Consider the following 18,643-nt stretch of genomic DNA (forward strand, 5'->3'; position numbering starts at 1 on the left):
ACATGCAGGATCCCTATGTTTTGGCCTTGGGACCTGCCAATCACCTTCTGTGGTGACCGTCTACACTCCTGGTGGATGACCCCCAGATGCGGTCTCCAGTCTTGATCCGGATCCTGGGGTACAGAGGCTGTATTTCCAGTGACTCCCTAACCAGTCTATTGGGTCACCCCGTGAAAACCTTGACACTCAACATGCCCCAGAGGGACCAGCCCCTTCCTTCTCCAGCCTGCCCCTCCCCTAGTCTGCTGGTTTATGTTACCAGGCGCCTGCCAGGCCGCCTCTAGGCTAGAACCTCAGGATTATTTTAGATGCTTCCTTCTCCTTCCTGCCTCATAGTCAGTTGCCTCCTAATCATCTCCTAAATCTGCTATCTCTTGTCATTCTGCCCCTGATCTTTGCAGTCTAGCTGACCCATCTACAGGCTTTGTCCTGGCCTCACCCCCACCTCCCCCAAGCTGTGAGTAGTGGCAATTTTAGGCAAGAGCCCCAGCTTCCGCTTCACTGGTCTCAGCTCTCTGCTTCCTGATTTCTGCTTTGTGTACCCCCCCACCAACACCAGCCCCTGCCACCCCCACTTGAGTTTTCCATTTCTGGCCACTCAGGCTCCCCTGGTTTTAGATTTCCAGGTGCTTTTCCACAGTGACTCTCCACCTGGCTTCTACTTCTGGTGTGAGGTATCAAGTCACACCTACTGCTGCCTGGGTAACATCTTGGTCCATTTCTCCTCCTGTGGAGCCTACCAGCCAAGCCGGCCTTGGGTCGCTCACCTCTGTGCTGTCACAGTAACATTATTCTCTGCATGCCTGTTCTTTCACTGGACTGTAAGTCCCCTTGAGGACAAGAAGGGGCCATTATTTCCTTGCCTCTGAGTTTTGTTCCAGGCACAGCGTAGGATTAGGAAAATGGAAAGAATGTGGTATATACAGGAAACATTTAAGAATGATTCAAGGCAATCCATGTCCTGGAGAAGGACAGGGAGGGAGGGGCTGCTGTGGACTGAGTCAGTCTAGGAAGCTGGATCCCAAGCTGAATGCAGACATTGTAATTATATGCCCTAAAAACAGGAAAGTGCTGCTTATGCTGATGAAGTCTATCTTTGAACTCCGCCCAGTGCCCTGAATTCTCCACTTACTCTGTTACCTTTTCTTAACCCAGCTGGGATGACTAGGGCCTGTAAGGCCAAGAAGGCTGTCATGAGAGGTGTGGCCCAGCCAATAAGGGGCCAGAGGCCAGCAGCTTCCTGCGTGTTAGCGCCAGGAGTGTGGGAGGTCCTCTTCTGTTTACTTGGGGACCTTGGGGCTTCGCTTGGCCCCAGAGGAGCTCAGAAGTGTGCATCACTCCTCTGAAGACACATTCAGGGAGTGTTTGATTGTGACTTCTCCTTAGAGCCGGCCTCCAGCCAAATGTGAACAGCCCTTGTAGAATCCTGGCTGGTGCTCAAGGCCTTCTTGGGTTTTTCCAAAGAAGTGTCCTGGGCCTTCTCATTGGTTTCTCCATTTACTGTTTCCTGTCATGCTATCATGTGATTGGAAGTGCTGTCCTTAAGGCTGTGTCCCTTTGGTACCATGAGCTCAAGCTCTGCTCCCGCCTAGCCTCACCCCTAGCCAATCCCTTTGGCTGAAAGATCCCTGGACTTCCCTGCAGCATCAGCCTGGACTTTGGTTTTCCCTAAGACCCTCTGCTAAGCTGTGCATTACAGGTCGGGGAGGGCCCTGTTTGGATCTGGCTCATTCTGAAGGAACTCCGGTCCTTAAGAAGGAGGGGGGTCATGCTGGCCATCTTCTCAGTTGAGTTTTGGCAGCCTGGCCCTTCTTCATCTCCAGTCCCTTCTTCCTTTGGACCACTCCACTCGCCCAGCTGCTGCAAGTCCCAGATGTTCCAGAAGAGCTGCTAGGAGCTGTGAGTTTGTGTGGGCAGAGAGATACGGGCCAATCCCACCACGAGCAGTCTAAAAAAATGGTGCCCAAGGGAAAGCATGTCTTGACTTTGGCCCTCTTCCACATGGGTCTGTCCCCTCAAAGATGCGTGTGCCCCCTGGATTTCACTGAATTCTTAAGCTTGCCGCAGAGGTATTTATAGCCCAAGAAAGTTGCTCAATGGTCTTATTCATGGCCTGCATGCAAGCTCTCACGAAACCCCTCTGCTGGATTCCTTGGTTCCTGGAAAGCCTGGGTGAATTTCACGCAAAAATCACTTGAGCATATAGTCGCATATTAACGTGCGTGTTCAGAAGCCAAAATCCAAGTCGTAATAGAGTTGCTCACACTTTGGGATTTCCAAACCTAAAAGAAGTCTCTTTAAAAAGAAAGAAAGAGGGAGTTCCCTAGCGGCCTAGTGGTTAAGGATGTAGAGTTGTCACTGCTGTGGCTCAGGTTCGATCCCTGGCCAGGAAACTTCTGCATGCCATGGGCCAGACCAAAAAACCAACCAACAAACAAATAAATAAAAAGGAAGAAAGAAAAAAAAATGAGACAAACACATAAATAACAGAAAACATTCTAAGATTCTCAAAAGCTTCTGTGTCTATATTCAATGCATATCCAGGTAAGTGCTTTCTTTCCTTGCCTGACCCAACCTTGTCTTCAGCAATAGACAGATTAGATGGAGAGAGAGATCCAAAGGGAAAAAAAAAAAATCGCAGTCCTGCTCTCCTTAGAGTAGTTCATCACGTTATGGAGAATAGCCCAGCTTTTTCACATATACTGAACTTGCTAGGTGATGGCTTGGAATTTGTACCCTCTCAGTTGATACAGTCACCAATCACCCTGAGTGAATCCTGGAGACATCAGTCCCTTGGCAAATGTTCCGGGGATAATGCAATTCATTAATGTGCCACTGGGCCGGCTGCTATGTTAAGCCAATCCGGGCCAGGTCACCTTGAAGAATTTTCATGGCTTTTCCGCAGCCTGGCAGCAGAGCCTGTCCTGACCCGTCTTCTCCAAGCCTGTGGACTTGGAGCTGCTCACCTAGTATGGAGGGGTCCAGAGCCTCGTTCTTCGTCCTGGTTCTGTGCCCCTCAGCCATCTTTCAGTCCCCCCTGCTCCCAGGCTGCTTTCCAGCTGCGTCAACAGGGGTTCCCCCCAAGAACCAGTCTTAGATCATCTATACATGGCTGGGCCTGCAAATCTTGACAAAGCACTTTCTATAAACCACGTGAGCAGGGGCAAAAATAACAATAATAAATAATGCCTCTGAGTCATCCATTAACCTCTGCGAAGCCGCCTCCATGTCAGCTGTCATTTACTAACAGTGTCACCCAGAATCCCTGACTAGGCCAGACAAGCTTTGGCACGTTCCCTCCCCAGTAGCGCTGAGCAGCCTCTCCTCCCTGCCCATCTGTCCTCTTCTGCCGGGCTGGGCCTGTTTCTTTCATGACTGCTCTGAGCTGGGCCCACCTGATTCTCATTTCCATGGCCGTGAAAGTTTCCAAATCCTCTGTTCCCCTCCGGTCTCGCCTGCAAACCACAGCGTTCCCTGCTTGGTGATGCGCTGCTTTGCTAGCCTGCCTTAGGAGACTTCTGTGCCCTGGATTTTTCCAAAGTCTCTGGGTGGGGTGTGTCTTGAGAAACCTCCACCCACCAGGGTCATGGGGCTCCGCCCACCAGGGGCGTGGCTGCAGAACCCAATGGGCCCTGCCTCCCTTTTCCCACCTGGCTTTGCTCTTGCTTAGCTTGACTCTCAAGGCTTATCGGGACGTTCTTCTCTCTCTGGGGCCTGGCCCAGAACAGCCTTGGTAATGAACACACATCAGCAACTCACCTACAAATGGTGGCAAGATCTTCCTCTCCGGGAGGCCTTGCATTTTAGTGAGCTGAGCACGTCAAGCCAAACACAGGCCTCATTTGCAGCCTCTGGTCAAAACCACCAGTCTGGTCCAGAGCATCATTTCATCCTGCAGCTTCTGGTCTTGCTCTGGTTCTCGGCCATCTTGAAGCATAAACAGGGAAGGAGGGGCCACCTATGCGGAGTGCCACTCACTTCTCATGTGGTTCCTCAGCCTCTGGGCTCAGAGGCCCCCAAAGCATTTCTTCTCTCATTTTATGAATTGTGTACCACACGGCATTTGGTCACCCAGCATGAACCTGGCCCATGCGGGTGCTGAGGCTCCCACAGGGTTGAGATCATGGCCACTGGGTCTTCTATACCTGAGGGGAAGTTGTGGGGTGTGGGCAGGAAGCTGTGGGCCCCTGGGGAGGGTGTGGGAGGGTCTCCACAAACGCAGTGACATTTGCTGTGAGTTTAAAGGCGGGATGAGGAGTTTGACAGTGAGGGGGCCAGGGTGGTCCAGCCAGAAGTGCAAGAGCCCTGAGGGGCCCTGGGGGGCTCTGATGTGTGCAGAGCATGGAGGGGAGGCCCCTGTGTCCAGCCTGACTATGATGGGCCTGGCCACCAGTGGGGATGTCTGAGGCCACGGGAGGTCCCATGTGCCTGCTAAGGCAGCCGGATGTGTCCGAGAGACCACAGTCATTGAAGGTGTTCAAGTGGAGCTGGCAAGAGGGGTGGATCAGGGAGGCCAGGCCTGGGCAGGGAGATAAGTCGTGATGGTCCTGGTCAGAGACGGTGGGAAGACTGGCTTTAAGTCTGCAGAATCGACTACACCTGGTCACCTGTTGAGTAGAGAGAGAGAGAGAAAGCCTTGAGAGTCACACTGAGATTTTGAACTTGAGAGGGTAGAGTCAGGAGGCAAGGCAGGATGAGACCTTGCTCAGTGGGTTAAAAAATCTCGCATTGTTGTGAGCTGTGGTATAGGTGGCAGATGCAGCTCAGATCTGGCTTTGCTATGGCTGTGGTATAGACCAATAGACTGGCAGCTGTAGCTCTGATTCAACCCCTAGCCTGGGAACTTCCATATGCCATGAGGGTGGCCCGAAAAAGAAAAAGGGAAAAAAAAAAAAAAAAAAAAGACCTGAAGAGATTCCCATAGGTAAGGCATTTTGTAAGATGAACTAAAATGAAAATGAAATTTACCAGGGATTATACACAAAGTTATGCACCTCAGTTTTGATGGTTAACACCCTCCTGAGTACAGAAGGATAGAATGAGAATAATGAGAAGTGGAATCACAAGGTAGAAGCAGACTCTTGTACAACCAATGCAATTCATCCATAAGGAAAATTAAGCCCAGTGAGGTTCAAAGACTTGCCTGAAATCTTAGCAAAGATTGTTTGTTTGGAACCAAAATCCATTTGAAGAATCTCAAATTTAAATAGTTTAATATTAAAAACAGAGAAACCTCACGGAAGCTAGTTGCAAGAGATTTAGGGGGAACTTGTGGCAACTGGCAAGTCTTTGGTTACCTTCTCTGACTCTATTTCCACCCCCCCCACCCCCGCTTCCAGGAGCCTCCACCAGGCCCTCTGCAGCCTGTCTTCTCTGCTGGCTCTTAGCCATCCAGAGAAGCAGGTTCATTTCCACATCTCCATGATCTTCCAAGGCTCCTCAGAGCTAACTGACCTGGGAAGGGTCTCCTTGGCCCACCCAGTTTTTGGCCCAGGACAGTGGTAGAGGGTGGTGCTGGCAGAGACTGACAGTCTAAGGAGGGGTAAGGTTGGGAGGGCAAAACCAGCCACTCTAGTGCCCCCAGGATGGCACAGGCAGATCAGAGCCTGGCAGTCTGACTCTAGGCCAGCATTCTGTCCATGACCAGAAGGATTGAGTATAAAAGTGGGAAGGGCTCTGAAGGTGAAGGAATCATAAGCAAAAATAGAAGGCAATAGGGAGTTCCTATTATGGCTCAGTGGGTTTAGAACCCAACTAGTATCCATGAGGATCACTGGCCTTGCTCACTGGGTTAAGGATCCGGCGTTGCCATGAGCTGTGGTATAGATTACAGATGTGGCTCAGATCCTTTGTTGCTGTGGCTGTGGTATAGGCCTGAAGCTGCAGCTCAGATTCAACCCCTAGCTTGGGAACTTTCATATACGGCAGGTGCGGCTGTTAAAAAAAAAAAAAAAAATCTGACTGCAGCGGCTCGGTTTGGTTCACTGTGGAGGCACATGTTCAATCCCTGGCCCAGTGCAGTGGGTTAAAGGTTCGGGCACGGCCACAACTGCAGCCTAGGTCACAGCTGGAGCTCAGATTCAATCCCTGGCCCAGGAACTTCCATATGTTATGGGTGTGGGTATAAAAAAAAAAAGAATAGCCTAGAGACAATTTAGAGCACATCCAGGGGAAAAAAAAAAGTGACAAGGATGGTGAAGAGATTCAAAATTATGTTACAAAAGACATGATTAGAGGCTTTGGCATATTTAGCCTGGAGAAAGAGATTTAAGAGAGATGTGATTCTTTTGTCCAAATATTTGAAGGACTGGCTTCCTTCTTTAAGAAATCCTACGTCTGAATATGTCTACAGAGGTTCAGAACTAGAGCCAATGGGAAAAATCTAAGAGGAGGTGGAACTCTGGCTTGAAATTAGGGTTAACATTCTTTCCAATAGAGTTATCTAGAAATAAGGCTGTCTCATTCAAGAACAGATGAGGTGAGGGAGTTCCTGTTGGGGCTCTGGGGTAATGAACTCAAGTAGCCATGAAGATGCAGGTTCAATCGCTGCACTCACTCAGTGGGTTAAGGATCCAGCTTGCCCAATCACTGCACTCACTCAGTGGGTTAAGGATCCAGCTTGCCGTGGGCTGTGGTTTGGGTCATAGACATGGCTTGGATCTTGAGTGGCTGTGGCTGTGGCGTAGGCCGGCAGCTGCAGCTCGGATTCAACCCCAGCCTGAGAACTTCCATATGCTGCACATTAGGCCCTAAAAAAGCAAGCAAACAAACAAACAACAACAACAACAAAAACGCAGATGGGGTGATCATCTGTAAGGAAAGCAGTAGAGCTGACATATGAATTAAGAGATTTCACTTTTTTTTTGTCTTTTTGCTGTTGTTATTGTTGTTGTTGTTGTTGCTATTTCTTGGGCCGCTCCCGTGGCATATGGAGGTTCCCAGGCTAGGGGTTGAATCAGAGCTGTAGCCACCGGCCTACGCCAGAGCCACAGCAACGCGGGATCCGAGCCGCGTCTGCAACCTACACCACAGCTCACGGCAACGCCGGATCGTTAACCCACTGAGCAAGGGCAGGGACCGAACACACAACCTCATGGTTCCTAGTCGGATTCGTTAACCACTGCGCCACGACGGGAACTCCAAGAGATTTCACTTCTTAAAGTCTATTCCAGTTCTGGAATTCCACAACCCTGTGGCAGGTACATCTGGTTGGCTGGGATGATTGCTGTCACAGGATCGAGGGCCCCTGTGTGTAGTCAACTCAATTAGAGGCATCAGCAGAGGCCAGGTGGCTCCCCACCAGGAATCAGCAGGTTGCCTTGACCTCATGCTGGACCCCTTCTATCCTGGGCCCGCTCAGGCCTGGTTCAGACAAGCCTCCTTTGCCTAAGATGCTCTGGATAATTCAACCGTCCCTACCCTCTGTAGGAGTGGCCAGTGGTACGGCGGTTTGCCCACTGAACCCCCATGATACGAAATTGGTATTGATAAGGTACTTTAGACATAGCTCACCTGATGGAAGAGATCAGCAACCTGTTCAAAGGAGCTCGGGTTTTACAAAGAATAAGAGAAAGATGTAAAGGCATGAATTTTAAGGATAGAAATAGGTTTCTGTAGAAAAGCAGGAAAAGTTGAACACCAGGGGAGTTTCCGTTGCGGCTCAGTGGTAAAGAACCTGACTAGTATCCATGAGGATGCGGATCAATCCCTGGCCTTGTTCAGTGGCACCAGGATCTGATGCTGCCATGACTTGAGGTGTAGGTCAAAGACGCAGCTAGGATCCTGCATTGCTGTGGCGGTGGTGTAGGCCTGCAGCTGTAGCTCCAATTTGATTCCTAGGCTGAGAACTTCCATACGCCTCCGGATCGGCCCTAAAAAAGAAGGAAAAAAAAAAAAAAAGGTGAACGCCAGGAGCAATGCAGGGCAGGACTTGGAGGCAGTGGGGCAATTCTTCCCCTGTGACTTCCCTCTGAGGCCTCTGATTGCTGACCAGCTGATAATCTGTCTGGTCAAGTCTCTAACCATCACCAGACTAATAGGCTATAGACGGTGGAGCCTGATTATCCAGGGGCTGTGATTAGAGCAAGTTAAGCTAGAATGAAATTGGGCTTGGGAAAACAAAGCAAATCATGCGATATAGAGATTACCAAGGGTTCCGAGCAATCCCACACAATGTGCCATCAACCAATCCATATTAATCTGGGGTTGTTTATAGTTTTACAGATTTAACTCCATTCTTCTTCCTCCACTGTGCCTTCCTATGCATGCTACAAACTTCTATGGCTTCCCATTGATTCAACAATGCCCCCCAAAGTAGGCCTGGTAGGCCAGATGCGTGTTCCAAAGAGTTTAGGCAAGGAGACTGAATATCCAACTTTGGTTACTCATTCAAATTAACTCACTCATTAATGCATGTAACAAATAATTATTGAGGGCTTAATTATGCACAGAGCTGTCTACTAGAAACAAATAGGTATAATCTATGGTTTCTATCCTCAGGCAGCTTGCAGTCTATCTGGGAAACCAAGACATATACCCTTAAGCAAATAAGTACAATTTAAGGTAATTCCTATTATCTCAGATCTATGTGGGTTTTAACCAGTCTCCTGCTGAAAGGAACCAGGTCCAACTTATTCAACTGGTGCTAAGCACAATCCAGTGTCCCTATTGAGCACTGAGAATCCCCGCCTCTCTAAAGCACTTAACTATAGAAACTTTGATGTCGTCTATAATTTATGATGCTGAGACCAATTAATCAACATGCAGAATAAGACAGCTCCACGGAAAAACAATAAGGTCCTACTGAAGAGCACAGGGAACTATGTTCAACATCCTGTGATAAACCATCATGGAAAGGAATATGAAAAAGAATGTGTACACATTTATAACTGAATCATTTGCTGTGCAGAAAAAAATCAACCCAACATTGTAAACCAAGTATACGTAAATAAAATAATTTTTTTTTAAAAAAGATAGAGTTCAGAGTTCCTTGGTGGTCTAGTGGTTAAGGATCTGGCATTGTCAGTGGCTTGGGTCACTGTGGTGGTATAGGTTCAATCCCTGGAGTGGGAATTTCTGCATGCTGCAGGCGTGGCCAAAAAAAAAAAAAAAAAAGCCATAGGGAGAAAAAAAACCAGAGCTCCAGAAAAGTCAGCATACAATCTGGGTGACAGATGCCAAGCAAGGACAGCTTCTTCCCAGCTCTCCACACTGCCTGCTGTTTTTAAGAAATGACATTATCACTCTCATCATCCAGAAAAGGACTCTGAGTAAGACTGTCTAAGACGGTCACTGGCCACAGTACATGGAAGCCTTAGGCTGAACTTAGCACGAACCCATAGAACGATGAGGAAAAGAAGCTCTTGGATGGAACATTTCTAACTGAGACCAGTATAGATGGATTCTGTTCTTGTTTTCTTTATTTCTATTTCTAGAAATGGGACTACAAAGGTCACTTGTCCTGGGCCCTCAGAACAGAACCCTTACTATCTCTCCCTCCTTCCTTTAGCCCTGGCTGCCCAGCTCCACCACCAGGCCTTGCTGCTGCCTTTTAGGTGGCCAGCTTACTAAGTGGCATCCTCCTCCTCTGCCCTTGGCTCACACAGAGTCAGTCAACAAGCACTGGCGGAGGGGGGGGGGGTCCTGCTCTGAGCTGGGCTCTGGTTTCTGTCTCTAGAAATTTAATTTAAAAAATATATTCCACAGGAATTCCCATCGTGCTGCAGTGGAAATGAATCCAACTAGGAACCATGAGGTTGCAGGTTTGATCCTTGGCCTCACTCAGTGGGTTAAGGATCTGGTGTTGCCGTGAGCTGTGGTGTAGGTTGCAGATTCGGCTTGGATCTGGTGTTGCTGTGGCTCTGGCGTAGGCTTGTGGCAACAGCTCCGATTAGACCCCTAGCCTGGGAACCACCTTATGCTGTGGGTGTGGCCCTAAAAAGACAAAAGACAAAAAAAAAAATATATATATATATATATATTCTATATCTTCCTTAATGTTTTGAATATATGGGACACAGTTATAATAATTGCTTCTGTAAACTTGTCTGTTTATTTTAGTATCTGTGTTAGTTCTAGGTGGTTACCAAATATAATTTCTCACTCACCAAAATCAAAGCTCCTTGGAAGAAACAGCCTATTACAAGTATGGGACAAGAAATGTCCAAGATGGCTGTGGAACATCTTCTAGTGCCAGGGGAAAAAAAGAAGTAATCAAAGATCCATTGCTACTGACTTTTCATTTTTGCTAGGCCTTTTCTCCTAAGAGATAAAAGCAAATCAGGAGTTCATGCTAATAATTCAAATCCAAGTTTAACATTATAGAACTTTTATTTAAATTCCTCGATTTTATGTTTACACCTCTTTTTTCTTTTCTTTTTTCCTTTTTAGGGCTGCACCTACAGCATATGAAAGTTCCAGGGCTAGGGGTTGAATTGGAGCTGCAGCTCCTGGCCTACACACAGCTACGGCAATGCCAAATCCAAGCCACAACTGCAACCTACACTGCAGCTCAAAGCAACGCAGAATCCTTAACCCACTGAACGAGGCCACTGTGCCATATCCTCATGGATATTGGTCAGGCTTTTAACCAGCTGAGCCATGATGGGAACTCTCAGACTTATTTTATTATGTGGTTTAAAAAATCTGTATTTTTTAGATACACACATAGAGTGAATTGACATGATGTCTGAGATGATGTAAAATACTTCAGCAAGGATAAAAACAAGGAAAGATAAATGTAATTTTGCAAAATTCTGATCAGCTCTGTTGAATTTGGGCAATAGGTATATGGAGGACTCACTCTTCCATGTGAATGTGTGTGTGAAATTTTTCATCCTCTGACCCCTCGTTCTCTTTCCAGGCAGTTGCAACAGTAGCTGTGCTTTACCATTTTGCTATTCACAGTCATCTTTCTTTTTCACCCCAGGGATTTCTCATACCTTCTTGGAATTCAAATGATGAATTTAAAAGGATGTCATAGGTTTTCAGCATTTCTAGGCATTCTGTAGTAGGAGAGATTTCAGGTAACCTAATCCATCCTATTTTTAGAAATGGGGTTTTCAGATGTGCTTCTGAAATAGTTTTAATTGATTTTTAATAAACATGGAGGCAGTCTATTAAGTGACTATCTCTGTATCAAATATTATATTACAAATACATATTATTGGTGCCCAAACAATATAAATGAATGATGGTAACTCCTATCCTCACTCATAGAAAAAAAAAATCAAAACATATTTCCTACTTTAATAATCCTTGTGTAAACAAGCTAACAGTGATTTTATTTTGGCACTACAAAATATTTTGCTCAATTTTACCTCAAGAGCAGTGAGTGTACAGCACTTAGCTAAGTATGGAGGGGTATCTTAAAGTGCATAGAGTCTAAGAAGTTACACAGCATTATCTCATTTAACCCTCACAGCAACCACACAATACAGCAGGTACCACCATCCTGCATTTACAGATGGAGAAACTGATAGCCAAGGCAATGAAGGAACATAACAAGTCTTACACACCAAGTGCCAGGGCCAGGACCAGGACTTAAGCCCTTGGAAACACACCGCCCCATAGCAATTGTCCTCCAAAAATCAAAGCTGTTTTTTTCACAATGGTTATTATTGTATTCGTTTTTAAGGTCTAAAGCAGCTACGCCTTAAAAGAAAAAAAAAAAAAGAAAAAGTATTGATAGCTTCAAAATCCAAAGGGAATGGGCCCTCTGTTTGAGACCCCAAAAAAGTAACAGTAGGTGATGGAAAGATTACATCTGAAAGGAAAAAGTCACCTTCCCAGGTTTAGGGAGGTAGTCAGATATCTGAATCCCTCCCGTGTCTTAGGGAAACATACTGCACACACATTCTTCAGACAAATGTGAACACTTCTAATGGGTGCTCCGCTGTGGCTGGCTGGCAGGCTTTTGTCCTCTTTGTCATTTTCATCCAAACAGTTAAATCTGGGGCCGGGTAGATATTAGTGGCTGGGTCAAAAAGATAGTTTTGGTATGAACTATTTATATTTAATTGGCCTCTGTGTCTGTCTGTGTAGTTTTGCCAAGCATTTTAATAGTTTTCATTGAGTATTCTTTATTCTTTTTTGGGAAAAAAGCTATTCAGGGTGGGAACGGGAAGAGGACAGGGCATGAAATGCTGCCTCCCCTAAAGACTTTGGGCACTCTTCCCGAAGCAGAGGCAGAAGGGAACACTGACCTCTGACTTGCAAATAATTTGAGATATTTTTCTTGCAGTTCACCATTGTTATTCTTTGCCTTTTAGACTCTCTGATTTAAATTCCAGTTTAGTCCTGATTTAGTAGAATAATCAAGTGTAATTTTTTATTTGCACATGTTTATAATTTTAAAGCACATTTCTTTTAATGTCTTATCCAATACTTCAAAAAGTCTTTACTTTTATCATTGGAAAGTAAAATATAGGCTATTGTCAAAAAAAAAGAAAGTACACAAAAATATAAAGAAACAAAATCTACTCATATTCTACCATATCAAAAAAAAGTTTATTAATTTTAAGTGTATACCCTCCCATTTTTTTCTGTGTCTTTTTTCTTTCACTTCAAAACTTGGATTTTATTCTATATATAAATTTAATAAATTTATATATTAAATAATGTTTAATATTAATAATATTTAATATTTAATGTAAAATAAATATAATACATTTAATTATATTTTATTGAATTATTGTTGAATATTAAATAAATTTATTATAAATACAATATTAAATACAAATAATATTAAATATTAATGTTTCATTTAATAAAATAGATATAAAATAAAATTATATATCTAATTTTTAGACCATGCTTTTTTATTAGTATTATAGAGCAAGCATTTCCCTGCCATTCTTGCAAATCATGATTTTAGAAAGTCTTCATGTAATTCCCAAGTATAGATGTGTCATACTTTATCAGGCAAGTCCCTTACTGCCTGATTTATAAATCCTAAATTTTTAAGATTTATTTTGGTATATTAATAAAGTCACAGTATGCACTCTATACTTGTATCTTTGTCAACAAGTTTGATTATATCTTTACCACAATTTCCCAGAAGAGAAGTTATTTTTATTTATTATTTTCTCAGAGCGCCTTATAATGGAAATTTCTAGGAAAACATTTAAAATGGCTATGGTAATAAACATACTTACTGGCTTTTTTATTCTAACAGTAATATCTTTACTATTTTATTGTGAGCTGTGATGTTAGTATGTGTTTATTAATTGGTTTTACTGGGAATGAATGTTGAATTTTACCAAATGCCATTTAAATATCTGTTGAGATTAACTTTTTTCTCAAATCTGTCTGTGTGATAAACTGTATTATTAGATCTTCATACTGAACCATCCCTGCATTCCTGGAGTAAAATCTTTTCAGTGTGATATGTTATTCTTCTAACATATTGCTAGATTTCATTTGTTGAAACATTTTAGTCTTTTAAATCTGTATATTTATAAATGAGATGGGTGTGTAGTTGCTTTTTTTGTTCTAGGTTTCCCAGGTTTGGTAATAAGATTACATAAATTTATAAATTGATTCGGGAAGCTTTATACATTTTGCTGTGTTTGGCAATTATTTATTTAGAAAATAAATATCACAAAATTAATATCAGCCAAATTAAAATTCAAGGTTGGAAGAATTCCTGGGCCACAGAAGGTGATTTTTTTTGTTTTGTTTTGTTTTGTCTTTCTGCCTTTTCTAGGGCCGCACCCACGGCATATGGAGGTTCCCAGGCTAGGGGTCTAATTGGAGCTGTTGCTGCCAGCCTATGCCAGAGCCACAGCACCCGCATTTTTGACCACAGCTCATGGCAACGCCACATCCTTAACCCACTGAGCAAGGCCAGGGATCGAACCCGAAACCTCATGGTTCCTAGTCGGATTCGTTAACCACTGCGCCACGACGGGAACTCCAGAAGGTGATATTTTGATGAAGAACATCATCTTCCAGAATGCAACAGTTAACAGGCATACATTCTAAGTCCTAAGTAACATAGCCATGACATATATAAAATAAAACTCGCTCAAAGTAGAAGTATTAATTGACAGGAAAAAAGCAATAGGAAATTTTAAAACTTTCAACTTGCTTCTTAACAGATCAGGTGGCAAAACAGAAATAAGGTTAAGGAGGTTGAACACATTTCTCATGCCTTCAGGTGAAGAGTAGACTAGCCAAGCTGTCCTGTCTCCTGTCCTAGATCTCAGGGTCTAGCAAGCATCCACAACGTGGCTCCTCTGCCTCTCCAGCTTGGTGACCCCATGGATTACATGAGAATGACACCCCTAGCACTGCTATCAGGTGGCTTCCTTCCTGGACCCCACCCAGAGTCCTCTGTCACCATCAGCCTCCATCTGTTTATCTGGTAACAGAAATGTCTCAACATCAGGGAGAGAGCTAGGAAGACATGGAGCTGGAAGGGTAACATGCAAGCTCCTCATAGAAATGAAACCCACTCCTAGAGGGCGAGAGGCCCTGTTTTTCTGACTGATACAGTTTTGGGGTCACTGAACCAGAGCAGAAAGAGAGAAGGAGACGAATGTCAATCATCTTCCTACCTTTACTGGAAGTCACTTGACTCAGTGTCAGGAAATGAGAGAGGGTAGGCTCTTCTCTTTTCAAAATCAACTCTATCTCATTTTTAATGGAAATTCCTCCCAATTTCCCCAATGGTGCTCTGGAGCGAGATGAAGACAGTGACGCAAACCTACAAGATAACATCCCCTCTGACAAAGCAGTGAGGGCGTGGGAAGAGCAGTGCAAGGATAAGAAGGGTATCAAGGACCTTCTCCTTTGCTGTCATCCACCCCTTTCCAGGTTCCCCAAAGCTTCAGCATCGGCCAAGGCTGCTGCTACTACTGGGACAGCCTAGCGCTCTGCACAGGAGGAGGTTGCTGAGAACAAACTCTCCTCCCTTCCAAGATGTGGAGGTCAAGCTGGAGTAAGGAGGGGGAGAACAGAAAGGGGGAGAGCGTGTAAGTACAATTAACTCGGGATGGTGTCATCCTTCTAGCCGACTGTTTCAAGGCTGATCTCCAAGATGCAGGAAAAGAGGGAAGCAATTTCAATCCAGTAGAAAACCTTTCTCTGGTTCTCTTGTTTACAGCAAGTAGGTGTGTTACATGAGGGCCTGGCCCCATACCAGCCTCCTTCAGGAATTGGCTTTCTGGGATCCTTTAATTAAAGTACCAATATTAAGATGAAAGGTTTGGCAGATCTGTGGGCTATGCTCAGCACTGCAGGTGGTCTTCCCGGAACTAGTGAAGGCACAGGAGGGTGCTGTCCCAGCTCGAATGGGGGTCTGTCTCTAACACCTGCTTGGGAACTAGTGGGACAGTGTCAGGTGAGCCAGGACGCCTGGGTGGGAGCTCCCAGAGGCTGAAGCACATGCCCTTGACATGTGTCTGTATCGGGGGGCCTGCAAAACCACCCTGGATGCCCATGCAACACAAGGGAGCTCCCCAGGATCAGTGATGCCTGGCACCTGCCCAGGTAGATGGGCCACTTCCTCAGCTCACCTGTCGTCAGTCTCCAGGTGGGTTGGCTTTCCCAGGATGCCTGCTACTCCTATACTTACTCTGCAAGCTTTTATTTCTCTGAGTCTGATAAGTACAGGTTTCTATTCTCAGAGCTCCTATAACTAGGATCATATCCATGATTCTGGAACTAATGAACCTAAGATAGCTTTTTAAAGGGAAATATGGGGAGTGCCCATTGTGGCTCAGCAGGTTACAAACCCGACTAGTAACCATGAAGATGCAGGTTTAATCCCTGGCCTTGCTCAGTGGGTTATGCTCTCAAGCTGTGGCACAGGTCACAGATGTGGCTTGGATTCAGGGTTACCATGGCTGTGGCGTAGGCCAGCAGCTGTAGCTTCAATTCAACCCCTAGCCCAGCACTCCCATATGCCAAAGATGAGGCCCTAAGAAAAAATAGAAGAAATACATTCCCTTTGACTTTGCTAAAGCAAATGTTCTTCAGAAGAGAATTGATGAAACTAGTTAAAGTGGATTAACCATTTGATGCCTATCCAGAGACGTGTCTATTAACAGATGTAAAATGGAATTGATAAATCAATGGGACTGATTAATATTTATGAATAGCTGAACTAGGCAGAGTGAAAAAGGCTTATATATTGGAAAAGAAGAGGAAAAGATCTCATATTATAGATACTACAGAATGGATTTGTATGGATAAGTTTTCTGTTTTGATCACTGAGCAATCTTACAGATCAAGAATGCAGGATAGAGAAACAAAATTTATATCTAGAAGTTATTAACTTTAAGCACAAAAGTGCTACTGGGGCCTATTTTTGTGGACTGTTTCATCTTAAAAATAAGTATGATTTTGGAGTTCCCTGGTGGCTCAGTGGGTTAAGGATTAGGCTCAGGTCACTGCTGTGGGTTAGACTCCTGGCATAGGCACTTCTGCAGGGCTGAAGGTGTGGCCAAAAAAGTATGATTTTGTATAGCTAGTTGTGGTGGAAAAGGAAATACAAAGGGTAAGCAAGTTTCCTACCAGAAAAATCCAAGCTATTAAAACTACAATTAAGAAATGTAGGAGTTCCTTGGAGTTCCCGTCGTGGCACAGTGCTTAACGAATCCGACTAGGAACCATGAGGTTTCAGGTTTGGTCCCTGGCCTTGCTCAGCGGGTTAAGGATCCAGCTTTGCTGTGAGCTGTGCTGTAGGCTGCAGAAGAGGCTCGGATCCCATGTTGCTGTGGCTCTGGCATAGGCTGGCGGCTGCAGCTCTGATTTGACCCCTAGCCTGGGAGCCTCCATATGCCACTGAAGTGGCCTTAGAAAAGGCAAAAAGACAAAAAAAAAAAAGAAAAAGAAAAGAAAAAAGAAAGAAAGAAAGAAATGTAGGCTTTCCTGTTGTGGCTCGGTGTTTAATGAACCCAACTAGTATCCGTGAGGACACAGGTTTGATCCCTGGTCTTGCTCAGTGGGTTAAGGATCCAGCGTGCTGTGAGCTGTAGTGTGGTTGCAGACACAGCTCAGATCTGGCATTGCTGTGGCTGTGGTGTAGGCCAACGGCTACAGCTCCAATTTGACCCCTAGCCTGGGAACCTCTATATGCTGCGGGAGCAGCCCTAAAAAGACAAAAGACAAAAAAATAATACATAAATAAAACAAAATGTAAAAAGTTACTGCTTTTACTTATTTAAATGAAAGGAAATCTACAAGCAGGAGAGAAATTATAGATGAGGCAAGTTCTGAGACAGGAACTCTAATTACAGCAGGGCGAGAAGAGTCTGCTTCAGGAAATTTCTGAAAGGTTAAATAGGAAGGCTGAGGGTCAAAATCATACTGTGATTAGAATAGAGAAAATGCGTTTGCAAGGAGCTAAGCTGGGTAGTCACAAAAGGAATGACAAGTACCAAGAAGTAAACCTGAAGCCCCAAGTAAATAACAGAACCTCACCCCATAAAAGATGCTGAGTATAGTGCACAAATATTCAGAAGGTGCGGAAAGATAAGTCAGAAGCCAAAACTCAGTTACCGCTATCGTGAAAAGGAACAACAGAACTCTTAGCAAAAATAAATGACTTTGCAGAGAGACTCACAGACAAGAGAATAGACTTGTGGTTGCCAAGGCGGAGGGGGTTAAGGGGAGGGAGAGGGATGGACTGAGAGTTTGGGGTTAGTAAATGCAAACTATTACATTTAGAATGGATAAGCAATGAGGTCCTACCGTACAGCACAGGGAACTCGCTCCAATCTCCTGGCATAGATCATATATATATAAAACTGAGTCACTTTTCTGTACAGCAGAAATTAACACATGGTTGTAAATCAACTATACTTGAATAAAATAGATTTTTAAAAACAAACAAAAAAATTACTCTGCATGTGACTAATACTGCCTTTCTTCGGTAGCTTGGCCTGCAGAGAAAATCACTCCTATCAAGGGTTCTCAGTCCATTTAAGTGAGCCCTGCAAGTGCGAAACCCAACCATGAGGGTGAACCACTGTTATCGTTCAAGGAGTGGAAACCAACAGACAGGACACAGGGGAGTTCGTTAGGACTCTTCAACGCCGATTACAAAATACTGGGAGGAATTCTCCCGAGGACATTGAGTAATGTTTGCAAATGTGTGCAGGTCCGTGTTGACTGTCTGATCCTCTGGACCGGGAAATGCTTCTCAGGCCATCATGGCATGATTTTCTTTTTCCAAATTGAAAATGTGAATATAACTGTAACCAGCTCAGAACAGGGAGACAGCAGGCACGGCAGGCGAGACTAAGAGATTCTGCAATTTGTATGAGAAGAAATAGAATTCAATCTAGCAACGCATATTTACTGAGCCTCAGAGTGCACTAAGCACCAGGAGCCATAGTCACCACGGTTGATTAAAAAAAAATATGTCTCCTGTTAATTCACACATTTCCAAGAGGTGGGTGGTGTTAGCCCTCTTTGTTAATGGGAAAAAAATGAGATTCAGAGAGGTTAATTGAACTGGAGATCTCCCGATTTCTAGTCTTAGATCCTTCCTGTGCACTTTCTGTGTTTAAATTCTGGTCCCATCCCTTCTTAGCTGAGTTAGTTGAAGAAGTTATTTAGCCTCTGTAATTGTCCATTGTTAATGGAAATACTAATTTCCGCCACATAACGTGGTTGTAGGGATTCAATGAGGGGA

General features: G+C 44.6%; 1 long non-coding RNA gene across 1 annotated transcript in view; it reads right to left on the reverse strand.

The window, feature by feature from the left end:
• LOC125116777 (uncharacterized) overlaps window positions 1-18,643 on the reverse strand; it is a 44,281-nt gene that overhangs the window by 13,313 nt on the left and 12,325 nt on the right. The window contains exon 4 of the long non-coding RNA XR_007132421.1: window positions 3,760-4,607. This is a non-coding gene — a long non-coding RNA (uncharacterized LOC125116777). The remainder of the gene's footprint in view (window positions 1-3,759; window positions 4,608-18,643) is intronic.

The sequence above is a fragment of the Phacochoerus africanus genome, chromosome 15 (genome assembly GCF_016906955.1).
Source record: "Phacochoerus africanus isolate WHEZ1 chromosome 15, ROS_Pafr_v1, whole genome shotgun sequence".
Taxonomy (NCBI): domain Eukaryota; kingdom Metazoa; phylum Chordata; class Mammalia; order Artiodactyla; family Suidae; genus Phacochoerus; species Phacochoerus africanus.